The sequence below is a fragment of the Aegilops tauschii genome, chromosome 5 (genome assembly GCF_002575655.3).
Source record: "Aegilops tauschii subsp. strangulata cultivar AL8/78 chromosome 5, Aet v6.0, whole genome shotgun sequence".
NCBI lineage: Eukaryota > Viridiplantae > Streptophyta > Magnoliopsida > Poales > Poaceae > Aegilops > Aegilops tauschii.
The window spans coordinates 533197360-533217526 of NC_053039.3; the positions used below are offsets into that span (position 1 = coordinate 533197360).

Consider the following 20167-nt stretch of genomic DNA (forward strand, 5'->3'; position numbering starts at 1 on the left):
TACGCCCTTTTTTTTTTACTTTATAGATAGACATACACACGTCGGCACACCCAAGATGGAAAGTGCTCAATGCATTGTGGGCCTTGGTTTGTCACGTTGCAACCATGCGTAGTTCAGTAGTTTTGAAGGAGGTGCTAGATAGATCGTCCTCTTATATTTCTTGTGATTTAGTTCATGAATTTAGGAGCTTAAATTTTGAAGTTCACAACCTAGCGAAATATTCTCTTACCTTTGGATTGGGCCGCCATGTTTGGTTAGGCCATCCAGAGGTCTTCCCTTCGTTCCTGTAAACATTATGACGGGTTAATAAAGTTTCGCGAGGTTGTCTAAAAAAAATAGCTGGGTAAAACCTGTATGCATTAGTATTAGCAGATATGCATGGCTGCCTATGCATTATGCATGCACGCTAATTACAACTTTAGCAACTAGCTTTTGTACTGACGTATATCTCCCTTCTGATAATTATTTCTATAAAACCAAAGTGCAAACGATCAATCTATTTGTGTCACTGTATTCTACATGATGAGCTCTACAAATAGAGTACAATATTAAATATATTGTTTCTTTCATAATTTTTTAGACATGCGTGGGACCCACAACGTCATATGGTAGCACTTTGATAAATCAAACTAATATTTTCTCTCATATCTGGCTGTATTTATTTGCATGCCGGTCCATCACAGCTCGAACAAATAAATTGAGATTTTTTGGGTACAAAAATCCGTCAAACACGAACGAGAATGACGGCACATCGCCCTTCAAACACGAAAAGAAATGCTGACTTTTAAAGCAGACATTAAATTTTACATTGATACCTGTAATTTGAATTTGTGGCCTTGTATATAAAAATGAAGGAAGTAGTAGAGAATAGACCAAACAAATATGGATTATATTTGCTAAAAATTTAAACCATTGAGTTCTTATCGAAAAGAAGTTTTCCGTGGTATAATTTTGAAGTCACAAAAATATATATTATTTATGGTTAAAGTTTGATTTATTCATTGATGAAATGGAGGGAGTAAATGTGCAAGTGAAGGAAACGTTTTTACTACTACAAAGCGTAAAGCGAGTGGGTACGCTTTCGCTGGTCGCCCTCTGCTTCGTTCTCTGGTTTCACATGGGTGGAGCTCCCCTGCGGCGGAGCTCGGCGGCTGGTGAGGTGAAGCCGCGGTCGATTGCGCCGGCAGATCCTGGACGGCGTCCACTGCGGGCTGATTTCGACGAGCGGTGGCCCAGCTGCAGCAGGAGGCTCCCCCGGTTCCAGCGGGCGGCAGCCCGATGCCGACGAGACCCGGCGGCCTGACTGCGACGGGGAGGACTCTGGCTACGAGGTAATCGCAATTTCTGAAGCTCGAATCTAATTAGCGCGCGCTAAGAGTAGCACCAGGAATAGATTCAGTTTGCACACAAACGTGTCTGAAACTGTGAGTGCACAACCATATCTGAAATCCCTACGCGTCGACCAGTTGGCTGGGCAGCTAAGGTTAGCTGCCAGTCCATTCAAGTTCAAGCCTTGGCTTTGACGCGCGGTGCTCGCAGAATTTTCCTATAAAAAAAACCAACGAGGATTAGCCCTTGGATTGTCTCATTTTCAATTTGAACAGCAAGCTAACACAAATCCGTACAATTCTCACACACATGAAACAAAGCAAAATGTTCCCGATTTCCCAAAGCAAGTCGCACAGAAGGGTTCGAAAAGCAAACATACATAAAACCATCGAATTAATACATACTTCCTCCGTTCCAAAATAGATGACTCAACTTTGTACCAATTTTAGTATAAAGTTGAGTCATCTATTTTGAAACGGAGGGAGTACAACCTTATGCGCATCTGAATGAAAATGTTGTAGATACTTTAGCTCACTTTATACATGTATAAGTGATCATTTTTTTTGCGGGGTATGTATAAGTGATCATCCGCTGCACGTTTATTTCTAGGACATAGTACTGCATTTGATATGGGTGCTCATACTGAACAGCGTAAGTATTCAGCGATGAAATACTGTAGGCATCATCTTCCTCCTGAGAGGCCAGACATCGTGCAGAAGCTCGACGTGATTTGTGGATATGACATGATGAATGCATTCGATCCGTTGTTTGTTGCCAATGGCGCCATATTCAAGCTCAGTACCGTCTTCCTCAGCTCGGGTAGTGGCATGTCACCGTCGAGGTATTGCATAAATTCCCGTATCCTAGGCCTTGAGCTAGGAAACGGGTGCGAGCACAGAAGTCCCAGCTTTAATGCAATGCATGCCTCATCAACGCTGTAGTCACATTGCAGCCTAGTATCCACTGTTTCGATAAGCGATTCATTGTTCCAATGCACGAGTACCCAATCTACCAAGAAAACTTCATTTCCGTTTGCATTTATCTGGACAGGTTTTTGACCGCAAGCAACCTCAAGTCTCAAGAAGGAACATGCCGAAGGCAAAAACATGTATGAGGGGATGCCTTCCCTGTCCGCAGTAGCTCGGCGGCAAGGTATCCCTTGGTATCAACCACATGTGTGGTTTGTGGTCTGTCGAGCAGGTGGCTCCACGATCTCCTTCCCCTAGTACTACCGTTGGCGATACCCGCTTGACGTTACCCTTCTTCACCGGCAATAAGGGAAGGGCGTGGGAGCCGGGAGCATTCGCCTCGGGAGAGGACTACGGAGGAGCTTATCGCTTTTGGTGGGATCACGGATCCGGTGACGGCTGGCAGGCGTGTCAGCAACCGGATCCAGGGACAGCCGGATGCAGATGACCTGTAGCTAGCGCGCGCCAAGAGGGCGGCCAAGTTTCGAGATGTCAAGGCAACTACAGGTATGTCTTTCGATAAGAGTTGTTCAATTATGCATTTCAGCGGTAATGAGATTGTTGATAAGGCAAACGATTTAGGTATATCTTTGGGTTCAAATGAGAAGGAGGTTGCGAAATCTGTAAATGATCTTTTAGACTTAGAAGCGGAGCGGGCTTCTGAAATAATTCGGAATCTCGCATCAGTCAAACCTATGAATGATGATGACATGAAGAATTTAGGAATGGCTGCTCTTGAAAACATATGTAATAATCTCTTTGAAAGATCGTGGATGTCGCCTAGAGGGGGGGGTGAATAGGCGCTTTAAAATAATTACGGTTGAGGCTTGAACAAATGCGGAATAAACGTAGCGGTTAATTTGTCAAGCACAAAACCTACAACAACTAGGCTCACCTATGTGCACCAAGAACTTATGCTAAGCAAGAAAAACTACTTAGGTGATAGCAAGATATATGACAAGAAACAATATGGCTATCACAAAGTAAAGGGCTCGGGTAAGAGATAACTGAGGCACGCGGAGACGACGATGTATCCCGAAGTTCACACCCTTGCGGATGCTAATCTCCGTTTGGAGCAGTGTGGAGGCACAATACTCCCCAAGAAGCCACTAGGGCCACCGTAATCTCCTCACGCCCTCGCACAATGCAAGATGTCGTGATTCCACTAAGGGACCCTTGAGGGCGGTCACCGAACCCGTACAAATGGCAACCCTTGGGGGCGGTCACCGAACCCGTACACTTTGGCAACCCTTGGGGGCGGTCACCGGAACCCGTCAAATTGCTCGGGGCGATCTTCACAACCTAATTGGAGACCCTGACGCTTGCCCGGAGCTTTACACCACAATGATTGAGCTCCGAACACCACCAACCGTCTAGGGCGCCCAAGCACCCAAGAGAACAAGCTCAAGGGTACCAAGCACCCAAGAGTAATAAATTTCTCAACTTGTAACTTCCACGCATCACCGTGGAGAACTCAAACCGACGCACCAAATGCAATGGCAAGGGCACACGGAGTGCCCAAGTCCTTCTCTCTCAAATCCCACCAAAGCAACTAATGCTAGGGAGGAAAATGAGAGGAAGAACAAGAAGGAGAACACCAAGAACTCCAAGATCTAGATCCAAGGGGTTCCTCTCACATAGAGGAGAAAGTGATAGGTGAAAATGTGGATCTAGATCTCCTCTCTCTTTTCCCTCAAAAACTAGCAAGAATCCATGGAGGGATTGAGAGTTAGCAAGCTCGAAGAAGGTCAACAATGGGGGAAGAACACGAGCTCAAAGGATGAGGTTCATTGGGGAAGAAGCCCCCCTTTTATAGGAGGGGGAAAATCCAACCGTTATCCACCAACTCAGCCTGCGCAGCGCGGTACTACCGCACCTGAGGCGCGGTACTACCGCAGGGGGCACGCGGTACTACCGCACCTGAGGCGCGGTACTACCGCAGGGGCACGCGATACTACCGCAGAGCCCCGCGGTACTACCGCCCACGCAGCAGAGACCAGAACAGCCACACATGCACTAAGGCAGAGGGCGGTAGTACTGCTGGCGCGGTACTACCGCTCCCCCTTGCGATACTACCGCAAGGTAGAGGCTGTCCAGGGAGGGGAAGGCACGGATATAAAAAATTACATCCGTGTCTACTTCCGCAGAGTTGGAGTCGATGCAAAAACCCGATGCGGTAGTATCGTAAGCCAGCCGCGGTACTACCGCGCGAGGCGCAGATGTAAAAAATTACATCCGCCCCTTACTGCCGCGTACCTGCGGAACTAAGCAGGGACCACGGTACTACCGCTTACTAGAAGCGGTACTACCGCACCAGCGGGCGGTACTACCGCAAGGTCCTGCGGTACTACCGCTCTAACGAGCAGTACTACCGCACCCCCTAGTTCGGCAAACAAGAGCAATATTTGCATAGACAAGGAAAACAAAGGATGCTATCAAAACGCAGCTAAAGACAACAGATGGATCCAATAAAACCAGAACTACCATAACTTCTGCAAATGAGCTCCGAATTGAGCAAACTCAAGCTTGTTGGATACAAGACAACGAGTGGCATCAAAACAGCGACTGGGTATAGTAAGAAGAGGCAGGGGAGGTATGCCTAACACATAGAGGAGTGAAACCTCCAACAGAGAAGAACCGGCATAACCTCCAACATCGAAAACATCATAGACGATGCAAGTGAACTCCGTTTTCGATGAACTCGAGCTTGTCAACAAGATGACCAGAAGCTCCAAAACTCACAAAGAGAAGCAAACAAGAACCAAGAAAGATGATGCAAGGATGCAATGGTTTGAGCTCTCTACGAATGATACGATCAAGCTACTCATCGAGAGCCCCCCTTGATAGTACGACAATCGATCCTATAACCCGGTATCCCAACTACCATCATGAGACCGGTAAAATAGAAAACCTATCAAGGGCAAACCTTTGCCTTGCACATGGTCCACTTGAGCTAGATGAAGACGATCTTGACTCCCTCAAGTTGGACCACCTTTCTTGAATGTGTTGGCTCGATGAAGACTAGTTGATTGCTCCCCCATACTCCACTATGGGTGAGCCACTCTTTCGCACATCTTCACAAGTCCATTGTCACCACAATGGACGACAAGCTTCAAGCATTTGATCTCTTCGTGATGCTTCCTTGAACTTGCACACCGCAACCTAACCCCACAAAGAACTCTCATGAAGATCATGGGTTAGTACACAAAGCGTAATTGACAATGCTTACCATACCATGGGATTGCTTGATCCCTCTCGGTACATCTTCTACGCTTTGTGTGTTGATCAACTTGATTCACTCTTTTACTTAGTCTTGATCAACCTCTCACAAGACCAATATTTAGGTAATTCCTTGAATAGCACCTTGGTCATCACAAACTCTCCTTGAAACCAACAAATGTACTCCAAGAAAAGCCTATGGACAAAACCTTCAAATATAACTCAAGGCAACCATTAGTCCATAGAGATTGTCATCAATTACCAAAATCAAACATGGGGGCACCGCATGTTCTTTCACTCTTGCCTAGTAAGGAGGCCGAAGATGAGGAGGGGTCGGAGACTACGGACACTGTAGAGCCTCTAATGATGGAGGGCACTGTCTCGTGTCTTGCCGAGTCTACGTTCCTGAAGGGTGATGGGGAGAAGCCCAAGCGACCCTGAAAACAGAAAATATATCCTACTTCGGCGGTTCGTAGAAGTGCTAGGGTTAATCTTAAGAAAAAATTCCATGATGACTTATGAAAGGGATCTTTTGGAATAGCAGAGGTCTAGCTGACTTGGCTAAATGAAGGTTCTTGGCAGAGACAACGATACAGCAAAAATTAGATTTTATTGCGCTACTGGAAACATGACGGGATAATTTCACCTCACAGTTCCTTGGAACTTTATCCGGAGGAATTGATTTTGATTGACACGTCTTACCTCCTAGAGGAAGATCCAGTGGTATATTACTAGGGGTTCGATGTGAAACACTTGAGGTGCTTAACGTGGTTCGGGGAGATTTTGCGGTCAAGTTTAGGGTGAGATCAAAATTGGATGGCTTCTGATGGTCTCTAGTTGCTGTATATGGGGAAGCACAACCCGAACTCAAACCAGACTTTTTAGCCGACTTGGTGCGGATCTGCGGTGATGGAACTCTGCCAATCCTAGTCGGAGGGGACTTTAACATAATTCGGAGGAGAGATGAAAAGAACAATGACAATTTTGATGGACGGTGGTCTATGATGTTTAACATGATTACTGAGAGTCTTAATTTGAGAGAAATTGAGCTCACCGGTAGACAATTTACATGGGCCAATTCGTTGCCCACTCCGACTTATGAGAAGTTGGATAGGTTGCTCGCTAGTGTGGAATGGGAACAAAAGTACCCACTGGTGTCGGTTCATGCGATGCAGAGGGTGATCTCAGACCACACACCACTTCTTGTAGACTCAGGAGAGGCTACACATATTGCGAACAAGAATGCTTTCTCTTTCGAACTAGGTTGGTTCGAGAAAGAAAACTTTTTGGAGATCATTGCATGCGAATGGGCAACTCCTGTTAGTGGAAGAGCTAGTATTGAGAGATGGCAAAATAAAATCAGACATCTGAGACAGTTTTGGCGAGGTTGGGCCAGAAACGAGAGTGGGATATACAGACAAGAAAAAGAACGACTCACTCAATTAATTGAAGCGCTAGATTTAAAAGTTGAAGTTAACCTTCTTACGGTTAATGAGAAAAGCTCCAAGTCCGAAGTTGAGCAAGGATTACGAGCTCTTCTTAGAGAAGAGGAGCTCAAGTGGGCATTGTGCGCTAAAGTCCTTAAGGTTGTCCAAGGGGATGACAATACACAATTCTTCCATATGATTGTGAATGGTAAACATAGGAAGAAGAAAATAATACAGCTTGAACATGACGAGGGGACAATTGTGGGGCATGAGAATCTGAAAGCTTATATCTCTAATTATTATAAACAACTTTTTGGGCCTCCGGAAGCAAGCACGGTGGCCCTAAATGAATATGTTATTGGAGATATCCCTCAGCTGCGGGCAGAGGAGAATGATATTCTATCTGCACCGTTTACTGAGAAAGAGGTTCTAGATGCAATCTCACAAATGAAACCAAATAAAGCACCGGGACCAGATGGGTTTCCAGCTGAATTCTATAGGAAATATTGGCATATTATTAAGGATGATCTTATGCCTATGTTTCATGATTTTTTAACGGTCATTTATGAAAGTGCGTTAAGTCGACTAGAAGGGGGGGTGAATAGGCGATTTTTATGAATTCTTCACTGATGAATTTCAGGGTGAGGAAATTCTTTAGCGAAGAACTACTTGTAGGGGAATAAGTACTCAAATGCAAACATAACAGAACATAAACATGGTCATCATGATGAAATAAAAACAAGCACAGAGTACAAAAAGCGTAAACATAGGATAAACGGGATGAATACAAACAAACCGAAGAAATTGAACTAAGGAAATTGAGAAAGTCTTCAGTCAAAGTCTTCAAACAGATATGAACAAATACACAACACGGTAATGAGGAAATGAAAGAGTTGAGGAAATAGAACCAGTAGGCTTGGTGAAGACAATGATTTGGTAGACCAGTTCTATGTGCTGTGACAGTTGTACGTCTGGTTGGAGCGGCTAGGTATTTAAACCTGAGGACACACAGTCCTCACCGTATTCTCCTTGAGCTAAGGTCACACAGACCTCGCCCAAACACTCGTGGTAAGTCTTCAGGTGACTTCCAAACCTTCACAAACTCGTTCACTCGGCGATCCACAATTTCCTCTTGGATGCTCAGACCATGACGCCTAACCGTCTGAAAGATGCACAATCTTCAAAGGTAACAAGTATCGGATCCATGCAGGATCAATCTCTTCAGTGATGCTCAATCACTTTGGGTTTGTAAGTGTTTGGGTTTGGGTTTTCCTCACTTGATAATTTTCGCTCAAAGTCCTCGGAGGATGGGATGCTCTCAAATGACAAGTGTCAGTTTCTCTCGGAGCAGCCAACTAGCTAGTGGTTGTAGGGGGCGGCTATTTATAGCCTAGGGAGCAGCCCGACATGAAAAGACATAAATGCCCTTCAATGATATGACCGTTAGGTGGGTAGATATTTTGGGACAGCTGGCGTGTAGCACAGCAACGGTCGGAAATTTGACTATCAAATTCCTCAGGGCTATCATGTTCCTCACTTGTAGGCAATCCGCACTGGCGAATTCCTAACTCCTCAGTCAGAACAAACTCCTCAGTGACCAGAAGAACTTCGTCTCTTTCACTGAAGAAATTGACTGAACTGTATGAGATTTCCAATGGCTTCACTCGAAGGGATTGGTAGGTGTAGGATTTTGAGTTGAGCATCACTTGGAAATTTTTCCTTAGTATTTCCTCGACCCCCTTTAACAGTACGGTGTTTCCTATGACTCAAGAAAGAGAAAATGAAACTACGAAAACAAAAGTCTTCACGCTTCATGTTCCTCGCATGAAATCCAAGTCTTCAAGGTCACACCAATTTCTTCACTTTCAAAGTCTTTAGAAAGTCTTCAGAAATCCAAAGTCTTCAGTTGAGGACAATCATTTTTAGGGGTCAACTTTCTCTGTAAATATCAAACTCCTCATAGACTTATAGACCTGTGTACACTCACAAACACATTAGTCCCTTAACCTATAAGTCTTCAATACACCAAAATCACTAAGGGGCACTAGATGCACTTACAATTTAGAGCTGTTTCATCTTAACTTTGGTATGATTACGCTGTTGCCAAAGAAAGAAGAGGCAGTTCGGATCGAACAATTCAGGCCAATATGTCTTCTTAACGTGAGTTTCAAAATATTCATGAAAGTCGGTACCAATAGATTGACACAGATTGCTCACTCAGTGGTACAACCGAGTCAGACAGCGTTCATGCCAGGGCGACACATACTTGAAGGGGTGGTCGTTCTGTATTAAACGCTTCATGAAATTCATTCGAAGAAGCTAGATGGGATTATCTTCAAAGTAGATTTTGAGAAGGCATACGATAAAGTTAAGTGGCCTTTCCTTCAGCAGGCAATGTGCATGAAAGGATTTAGTGAGGCCTGGCGGAACCAAAAGGGTAGTGTCGGAATCAAGGTTAACGAAGATATTGGTCACTACTTTCAGACACACAAGGGATTGAGACAAGGGGATTTCATGTCTCTCCTTTTTAATATAGTGGCCGATATGTTGACCATTCTTATTGGTAGGGCCAAGCAAAACGGTCAAGTGGAGGGGTTAGTCCCTCATCTGGTCGATGGGGGAGGCTCCATCTTACAGTATGCTGACGACACTATCTTATTCATGGAACATGACATTGCAAAAGAATGCAATATGAAACTCATATTATGTCTCTTCGAACAATTGTCTGGGCTAAAGATAAACTTTCACAAGAGCGAGTTGTTCTGCTTTGGGAAGGCCAAAGAAGAGCAAGACACCTATAGACAACTGTTCGGGTGTGAATTAGGTTCTTTGCCATTCAGTTATTTGAGCATACCAATTCATCACCGTAAGTTATCCAATAAACAATGGAAATGCATCGAAGATCGAATTGAAAAAAGCTTACTTGTTGGAAGAGCAAGCTTATGTCATATGGAGGTGGCTTGTACTGATTAACTCGGTACTGACTAGTATGCCGATGTTCCTATTATCGTTCTTTGAGGTACCGAAAGGGTGCGGAAGCGACTTGATTTCTTCAGATCTCGATTCTTCTGGCAGTCAGATGAGGCCAAGAGGAAATACCACCTTGCGCGGTGGGATATTCTTTGCCGACCCAAGGACCAAGGGGGTCTCAGTATTGAGAACTTAGAAATCAAGAATAAATGCCTTATGAGTAAATGACTCTACAGGTTAGAGACAGAGCTGGAAGGTATGTGGACACAGATTCTTCACAATAAGTATTTGCAGTCGAAAACGCTCGCCCAGGTTACCATGAGACCAACTGACTCGCCATTCTGGAAGGGACTCATGAGAACGAAGGGCTTGTTCTTTCGTAGGGTCAAATTCTTGGTTGGCAATGGGATGTCAACAAGATTTTGGGAGGATACGTGGTTAGGAGAGACGCCCCTAGCCGTACAATATCCCACCCTTTATAACATTGTGCAACGTAAAGAGGATTACGTAGGCACAGTATTTCAAACGATTCCCTTGAATATTCAGTTCAGACGTGCGTTAGTTGGTGAGCGATGGACTGCCTGGATGCACTTGGTTCGGAGATTGATTGATGTTCAATTATCTGACCAACCGGATTCGACGCACTGGAAGTTAGCTAGAAATGGGGTATTTACGGTGAAATCTTTCTACATGGATTTGATTAATTCTGGCCCAATCTCAAGATCGTTACACATTTGGAAGGTTAAGGTTCTCTTGCGTATTAAAATTTTTATGTGGTTCGTCCACAAATAAGTAATACTCACCAAGGATAACTTAATAAAGAGGCGATGGGTAGGTAGTTCACGTTGTTGTTTTTGTGATCATGATGAAACAATACAACATCTATTCCTTGAATGCCCACTTGCCAAATTGCTTTTGAGAACGATTCATATAGCATTTAACATTTCTCCTCCAGTTGATATAGACTCGTTGTTTGGAACGTGGCTAGCTGGGGTTGAGCATATTACTGCGGCTCGTATCCGGATTGGAATATGTGCGCTTCTTTGGGCTATATTGAACTGTAGGAATGATATGATTTTTAACAGACAACACACTTTAACTTTCTTGCAGGTCATCTTCAGAGCTACCGCATGGATCCGTACGTGGTCCTTACTCACTCCTATGGACTCCAGGGAGCCTTCGGTTACTGGGTGCAACCAGTGGGAAATGGTAGCACGGGCTATATTCAACCGGTTCGGATGGCGGTCGCATAACAGGATAGGAGTCTAGGGAGCTTATCTTTTACATTGCCTTACCGGTTGCGATTTTGAGAATGTACTTTTCATTTCTTTGTTTCGCTCCGCTTGCGAGCTGTAATATTTTTATGACATTGTGCTACTTTGAGGATTTTTAATAAGATGGATGCATACATCATTATGATGCAGAAGCCGGGGGTACGCCTCCATTTCAAAAAAAAAGTTCGATGCTCATATAACCTTGCAAGGCCAAAGTCACCAAGCGGCCCATTCATTTCACCATCTAGGAGTACATTGCTTGCCTTGATGTCTCTGTGGATTACTATTTTCTCCCAGTTCTCATGGAGATAAAGCAAGCCGGTAGAAATGCCCTTGATTACTCGAAACCTCTGAACCCAATTCAAAATGGCCTTTTGCTCTTCATAGTGTAGATATTCTACCATTTGGCATGTTATTGTTAAGGAGTATTAGTATAGGTCTAGGAGTCCTTATTAGTCTATGTTTAGTTTTCTTATGCCTCAAGTCATGTGTAATATATATATGCCCCTTGGACATTCAATAAAGTTAAGTTGCTTTCCTAACAGTTATAAACCAGAAACAGTTCACCTTTTTCCGGCAATAGCCAAGTAGCTGCACAAGGTTGCGATGGCGGAGTTGACCGATGCTAACAACCTCGGTGACAAATTCTTTCATCCCCTGTCTTGACTCATGAGGCATCCTCTTCACAACAATCTCCACATTAGAAGATGGAAGCACTCCCTTATATACTTTCCCAAAACCCCCTTCTCCAAGTAGGTGTTTGTTCTTGAACTCTCCTGTAGCATGGAATAAATCCTTGTATGAGAACTGATATGGACCAAACTCTCCCTCCCAATCCTCACGCACCACAGCATACGTCACCTAATCACAACTAGAGTGACAAGAGTGCCCATAGCGAGGATCAATATTGCAGTGGCTATTGGTAGCACGATTCCCAAGAGCTTTGGCTGGGCCTTGGGGCCAATAAGAGGCAACTTGGGAAGCTTGGAGATGTCAATGGATGGAGCTGGTCTATTCATGCCAAAGCTCCAGCCCATCACGTACCGATGGGTGTTGCGAGAATATGAGGCTGAGAATCCAATGTATGAAGCTGAGCCGGAGAGAACAGTTGAGAGATCATAGGTTGCAGAGAGAAGTGGCCTTGATGGTTTGCCCATGTTGATTGGAGCCAATGTCACATTGATCTGCGTATCACCCTCGTCGTAGTCCACCCACAGTTGCATAGCCTTGGTTCCATTCAGCATCATGTTGTTGAAGGCACCACCCTCGTCTTCATAAAAGCCAGCTGTTCTGGGTTGCAAGGAGACTGCACTGTTGATGTTGATGCCGATGTGGTTGTCGTTGATGTCTTGGAGCTCAACATGTTTGAAGGTGTCGAGTTCGACCATGAAGATGTGATTTCTTGGAGTAAATTGCAAAAAACCACCACAATTGAGGACTCGAATTCAGAAAACCACCATGTTTTGATTTTTTTTTTCAAAAAACCATCACCATTGTGCTGACAGTTTTCAGAAAACACTGATAACCAGATTAAAGCAGCGTGAGTGAAAACCTGACAGGTGGGTCCCACTATCTTGCTGACGTGGCACCATGTAGCGTGTCCAAACAGACGGAAATTATATTGCTTAAAGGACCTGACATGTGGGGTCTGCGCGTCATTGGAAGAAAAGAAATAAAAATTATGTGTCTACGCAGCCGCCGTCTTCCTTTTCCCCATGGGGGACTCGTGCTGGTGCGCCGGGGCGGCGGAGGGCGCGGCCGGCCAAGCGGTTGGTGGCGCGGCGGTGTAGCTCGAGCACGGCTGCACGCACGCCCAGGCTCCCCGCGGAAGGAATCGATGCGGGAAGACTCAGACGCGACGCACACATCCTGTTCTTCCTCGGCTCCGACCGGCGTCCTCATCGTCGATGCGCTCCACTCCGACTAGCCCAGCGCCTCTTCTTACCACCATAAGCTCTGCCATGCCCTCGCGCGGCTTCAAGACAAGTACCCGTCGACCCGTTCGGCCCCGAGCCACCTTGCCCCGACGTCGCGCTCCGGCCGCCGCCGGCGACCATGGCGTCGCCCTCGTACATCGCCTGCACCCCCTACGTATGCTGCGTGGTCTTCCCGTCCTCTTCGACCTCCCATCTTTCCCTCCCGTACTCTCCATCACCGGCGTACCTAGCGTCGCCCGTAGCCGCCGTACGGCCTCGCCGCTGCCGAGTTTCACGGCCACCCCGCTCTTGCCCGCAGCCGCAGGTCGATGCGACTTGTCCTCCCACAAGCGCACAACCCCGCGCGCCTCTCCAGTGCCGCCCCAAGGCCGGCACAGCCATGCCGTCGCCGGTAGCCGATGGGGATTTGGAATTAAAAGTTGGAGGGAGCAGCAGGTGACGTCGGCTCGAGAGCGCAGCTGCATTGCATCAAGCTCCGCCGCCTCGCCAATGTGCGGCTGCACCGCCGGGGTCACGCCACCTCGCGCCTCGGCCTCGTGCATGGTGGAGATCGCCTCGAAGATGCAGGAGCTCACGAACTGCTCGACGTAATGCCAGAGAAAGAGATGAAGAGAGATATGAGACACTGACGAGTGGGCCTACGTCAAATTAACGGTCCATGCGGACGGCGTCAAATTTTCTTGCCACATCATCACTTGCAGGTGGGACCCAGCTGTCTGTTTTTGTGTCAAACGTCTATAATCCAGTGATTAGTGTTTTTTGAAAACTATCAGTACAATGGTGGTGGTTTTTTGAAAAAAAACTGAAACTTGGTTGTTTTCTGAATTAGGGTCCCTAATTATGGTGGTTTTTAACAATTTACTCGATTTCTTGTGTTGCCATTGTTCTTCTCGTTGAGTAGGCCAAAGTACTTGGCTCCTTGTGCATCAGAGAAATTCGTCGCGGGGGCGATGAAGAAGGCCATGCCTGCGTAAGAGATGAACATGCTGAAAACTACATTGACTGAGAAGGATTGGACTTTACCACCGGGTGACTTGCGGAAGTGAAGAGGAGTAGGGTAGAAGGCATGACCGTTGACACCAGTCGTGCCATTGGACAGATCAAGAAGGCCACCATATGTCACCACGGCACAGCCGTCAAGGGTTAGGCTGGGTTGTTGGTTGAAACCGGAGACGAGAAATTGATCATCACCGGAGGCCAAGGTTGTGACTACAAGACCAAAGAGGAAGATGAAGTGCTGAAAGAAGGATGTATGCTTCATGGCAGGACTTGCAAGCTGCAACTCAACAAGTGGCAGGACTTGTGGGCAACCGAGACAGTTTATAGTTTCAGGCAGCATTCCGTGGTGCAGTAGTTTATACTGTATAATAATTACCTTGCACCATCCGTATGAAGTCTGTCTTTGTTTTTCAACATCTACCATTGTCTAGTTTTATTAATAGTTGATGGAGACAGCGATATTTCTTTGGCTTATTGTCAACAACACCTTCGAATCGATTTTAAGGAACACCCTCACATATATTGTCAGTCTCTATATTAAGTTACTGTAGCCTGTCGTAAAGACAATGCCGAGTAGTTCAGATTAATTTCTTGGCATAGGGAGTTCCGCAGCGGGTGTGTACGTGTAGTGGTGTATGTTTTTGTTTTGTACCCTTAAAATATCTCCTACGGAATCATATTTCATACTTGCACATAAGTTACGAATCCAAAGTAAATTTCTAAAGAGAAGCACTACGTTTGCCCCCAAAGGCTGGAAATTTCACGCAAGCATCGTGTAGCACTTCTGGTTTCATCCATCCAAGATTTGTAAACACCGTAAGCCTAAGAAAAATCTCTAACTAAGTCAATGGTTTGTTGGATTTGGATGGAGATATGATGCTAGTCTAATTTGAGCATCCCTGTTCCGTTGCAGCAAAGGCAGAGGATCTCAATCAACCTTTTGTAGTCTTTTATCAAGTCAAATGGGCCGGAATGAAATTCAACAATTGCATTTAAAGATGGAAAATAACTGAAAATGAAGCTTCATGATAAGTGTAAAGCTTTGACCAGTACTCCCTCCGTTCCCAAATATAAGTCTTTCTAGAGATTCCGACAAGTGACTACATACGGAACAAAATGAGTGAATCTACACTTTAAAATATGTGTACATACATTCATATATTGTAGTCTATTTGAAATGTCTAAAAAGACTTATATTTAGAAACGGAGGGAGTACTTGTGATATGGACTGTTTGTCCAAGATATTGCTGTCTGACTATCACTTGCGGATATTGCCTAGGATGGAGGGAACTTGCCATCTCATAAGTCAGACTTTAGACTTTAGAGTACCAAGGCTGAAGCTGTAATCCTACTTGTATATTTTTGTATATATATATATACAGAGGATGTAATCCTACACTCAGAAAATGTCTAATCCGAGTGTTCCGTTGGAGCGACGGCAGACGGCAGAGGATCTGTATGAATCTCTGTAATCTTTTCTCTTTTGTCATGTGAAATGGACATAATTAAAAGCAAACAGGTACTTTAAGAAGGAATGTCAGCGACAGATCTGATTTTTTTTAAGTTTGCGTTTGAACTTTTCTCTGCAAACGTGCATATGTTTTTGAAGTGTGAACACTTTTTGAAATGCGTTTAAACAATGATTTTTTTAAAGCTAACCTTTTCAAAATCCAGAAGAGTTTTCTAAAACACAAACATTTTTTGAAAATCTTGATTCTTTTTTAAAACACAAACATTTTTTTAAAATAACAAATTTTGAGAAACGGGATTTTTTTTGAAATTTTTGAGCGAAGTTTGAAAACAAGAATATTTTCTAAACTCTGAACAAATTGAAAAGCAGGAACATTTTTAGGATCTAAGAACAAATTTAAAATCGGGAACATTTTGGAAATTGCAAGAAAATTTTGAAAAGGCAAGATTTTTAGAAAACAAGAACTTTTTCTAAACTCCCAAACAAAATTCAGAAAAGTGAACAATTTTTTAAACACGAACATTTTTTTGAATACGTGAACATGTTTTTAAAGTCCTGAACAAAATTTTAAAATGGGAACAAATTTTGTAAAAGGGAACATTCTCTGAAAGCACGAACAATTCTTAAAAACGGGAACATTTTCTGAGAATCCTGAACAAAATTCAAAAACACGAATAAAATATTGAAACCATGAAGATTTTTTTGAAATTCATGAATAGTTTTTTTTTGCAAAACATAGATTTCTTGAAAATTCTAAACAACTTTTGAAAAAAAATACATAAATAAGGAAAAGGGAAAAATAAAATAAAAATAAATAGGAAAACAAAAACCCAGTTCAGGAACCTTGTAGAAGGTTCCCAAAACCAGTAAAAACCGTTGGGAGCTACACATACTGCTATACATGGGCCAGCCCAATTGCTCGTCAGGTTGACTTGCGTGTGCGAATCGACAACCGTATGATGCAGAGAGCGACAAATAGGGAAGTCCAGGTGCACACATGGGACGCGGGAGTTGTGAAATCACTAATAAAGAAGCACTGTTTGCAAAGGTCACTCCCCATCTCCCCAGGTAGCGATAGGTGGTGAACTTCATGCGCGCCACTTGTAGCAGAGAGTTTTCCTTTTTTTCATAGATCCGTTTATTCAAAATGTTTATCTCTTAAACCGTGCGTCCAAATCATGAACCATTTTTGCTGTTGGATTGCTCGCGCCGAGATCTTTAAAATTAGATCCCATGTTTTGAAGAACCTTTTTTTTATGAAAAAACCAGACGAAAAAACCGAACTGGGAGCACGTTTTTTCCCTTTCCGAAAGAAGGCACGACTGTGCCTCGCATAATCAAATCCGTGCCTCCATGAGAAGTAAACTCACACCTTTCGCGGAAGAAAAAGTAGACGTTATTCTATTCCGTTTCTGAGAGGCACGCCCGTGTCTCGAGAAGTACATCTTTGCCTCTCACAGAAGGACAAAATTAAAACGCATTTTTTTGTTTCCGAGAGGTATAGCCGTGCCTGTCGCGGAAGCAAATCCGTGCCTCTCACGGAAGAAAAGAAACATATTTTTTTCGTTTTCGAGAGGGATGGCCGTGCCTTTCACTTAAGGAAACCCGTGCCTCTCGCGCAAGAAAAAGAAAAGAAAACACGTTTTTCCGTTTCTTCTCGCGGAAACAAACCCGTGCATCTCGCGGAAGAAAATCCGTGCCTCTCACAGAAGGAAAAAATAAAATATTTTTTCTCCGTTTCTGAGAGGCACATCCGTGCCTTTCGCGGAAGCAAACCCATGCATCTCGCGGAAGAAAATCTGCGCCTCTCACGGAAGAGAAAAAAATATAATGCGTTTTTTCTCCGTTTCTGAGAGGCATGGCCGTGCCTTTCGTGGAAACAAACCCGTGCCTCTCGCAGAAGCAAATCCGTTCCTCTCATGAAAGGAAAAAAACTTGTTTTATCCTTTTTGAGAGGCACGACCGCGCCTCTCACGAAAGCAAACCCGTGCCTCACGGAAGCAAATTTGTGCCTCTCGCAGAAGGAAAAAAAAGCATTTTTCACGTATTTTTTTATTTTTTCGTCCAAAAGTAAGAAAGACCGATGGAAAACTGAAAGGCCAAAATAAACGCAGAAAAACGCATTTGAAAAGCTGAAAACGCATGATTTTTTTTCAAAGAGAGTGCCCAGAGTGCAACATGTGGCGGCGGCTGAGAACACGTCAACTGGCCCGCTCTCAGCCCATCCCCAGACGAACCTTGCGTGGCTCCCGAACGAGCACTCGTTCGTTAGTTGTTCCCTGGGAGTTGCAGACGGGGCGTGCGGCTTAACGCTGGGAAGATGGGCTTGGCCCTAATGCACACATATGCTAGTCTAACAGAACTAACTATTTTTTCAAAAAGATTGGAAAAAGTAAGTAGAATTATATTCAAAATAAAAGAAAGGAGTTTTTCGTAAGAAAACACGGATGAATACTTGTTGTTTTCTAGAATTTTTATTATATTTTTTGGCGGCATGGCCAAGCGGTAAGGCAGGGACTGCAAATCCTGTATAACTAATTGAGGGGTACCCTTTGCGGGAGCCGCTCAAGGGTCTGGGATGGGAGCATGTCACTTGACGCGCTCTCAACCGTCATCATGTGTCGCGTCTGGACGGTCCTTGGGATTTTTTTTATTTTTTGTACGTATTTTTGGGTTTTAATTTTTTTTGCCTTTTTGTTTCTTGTCCGGTTTTCCCTAGATCTTAGAGAGAATAAAGTTGAAGAAATTATTTTTGCCCTAGAAACACGTTTTTTCTTCTATGAGAGGCACAGATTTACTTCTCGTGGAAGCACAGGTTTGCTTCCGCGAGAGGTGTGCCTCTCAGAAAAGGAAAAAATGTGTTGTTTCTTTCGCGAGAGGCAGAAATTTGCTTCTCGTGGAGGCACAGTTTTCATTCCGCATGTGGCTGACGAAAAGGGAAAGAAAATGCGTCTTTTTTTCTTTCATGGGAGGCACAGATTTACTTCGTGTGCAGGCATACATATTTGCTTCCGCGAGAGGCACAATTGTGCCTCACGGAAATAAAAAAGCAGGGGAAAATCGTGCTTTTGGCTGGGTTTTTTCTTCTGTTTTTTTGTGAAAAAGAAAGTTGGTCGAAACTTAATAACATGAGATCTAGTTTCAAAGATTTCAACGCCAGAATCCAACAATGAAAACAATTCACAATTTGTACGCATGATTTAAGAGATAAAACATTTTAATAATGAATCTACGTAAAAGGTAAATTTCAAGGTTGTGACAAGTGACCCTCAAACATGGGAAGGTGGGACTAACCTTTGCAATGGCCTCCCTCAATTAGTGATTCGACAAAGGGAAGCACCTATACGACGAGTTCAGCGCTAGCGAAGCTTCCTGGCGCCCACACGCCATCACTGGTGGGCCGGTCCATGTAGATGCGAGCACTCGATCGCTTGACCCATCTCCCCCTGGTCACTCGATCGCATGCTGACCAGTTGACTGGTCAACTGTTGAACTTTTCTAAAAAAAGGAGAGAAGAAAAGTGAATTCAAATAATTCACATAATTTGAAAAAAGTTCACAAACTTTAAAGAAAGTTCACGAAATTGTAAAAAGATGTGCATTAATTTTAAAAAAAGTTCACCGAATTTGAAAAAACGTTCACAAAAATTAAAAAAGCTCATCAATTTTAAAAAAATCGCCGAAGTGGATTTTTTAAAAAAATTCATCAAATTTGATAAAATGAAAACCGACCAAAAAAACAAAACATTTTCACATTAGTTATTTCAAGAAGTATAAAAAGAAGGTAACTACCACAACCCGAAAGATTTTACGGAAAAGGAAACAAATGTGTAAGATGGGCCGGCACGAGCGAAGAGGGGGTGTGTGCCCGTTTGCAGGTACCGGATAAACGGGTTCTTAAGGCGCCGTTTAGGAAATTCCCTAGCTTTTTTTAGAAGAAGGAATTGCCCTAACTAAGGCGTACCTCTTGCGGTAGCCTGTCAAGAGTCACTTTGGTGGGCTGAGGGCGCGCCACTGCGAGATCCTATTCGGCGCCTGCAGCGTCCGTTAAAGGAAAATCCGCACGACGCGCACACCCTCTCTCCTTCAATAGATTTAGTGGCCGGCCCATCTACATTAGCATTTCTGTTAAGCTTCCAGCCGCTTTTGGGAAGATTCCAGTCTCATTTTTTCTACTCTTTCTGGTTTTTGAACATGGGTTTTGTCCGGTTTTTGTTTAACTTCATTTTGTTGTTTTTTTGTTTTTCTTTCCTTTAGAAATGCATAAATGTTTTTCCTATTCGTGAACTTTTTCACATTTCTTGATTTTTTTTCAATTTTGAAAAAGTCAATTATTGAACTTTTCCAAATTCGATAAACTTTTTTTAAATCTATGAACTTTTTCAAATTTGTGATCGATGAATTTAAAAAAAATGATGAAATTTTTCCAAATTTGTGATTTCTTTTAAAAAGTACTCTTGTCAAATTTCATGAGCTTTTTTATTTGTTTTTGTGATTTTTTTTTGAGTTAGTGAAATTTTTTAGATTCACAAACTTTTTCTTTCATGAACATTTTTGAAATTCATGAACTTGTT

The 20167-nt window shown here is 43.8% G+C and overlaps 1 long non-coding RNA gene and 1 pseudogene across 1 annotated transcript; one reads left to right on the forward strand and one right to left on the reverse strand.

The window, feature by feature from the left end:
• The first annotated feature begins 818 nt into the window (after positions 1-818).
• LOC120965400 (uncharacterized) lies at positions 819-11333 on the forward strand. The gene is made up of 3 exons (XR_005758268.3): positions 819-1331; positions 2380-2804; positions 11024-11333. It is a non-coding gene; the product is annotated as an uncharacterized lncRNA (long non-coding RNA).
• LOC109731764 (L-type lectin-domain containing receptor kinase SIT2-like) lies at positions 1866-14591 on the reverse strand (annotated as a pseudogene).
• Between the last annotated feature and the right edge of the window lie 5576 nt (positions 14592-20167).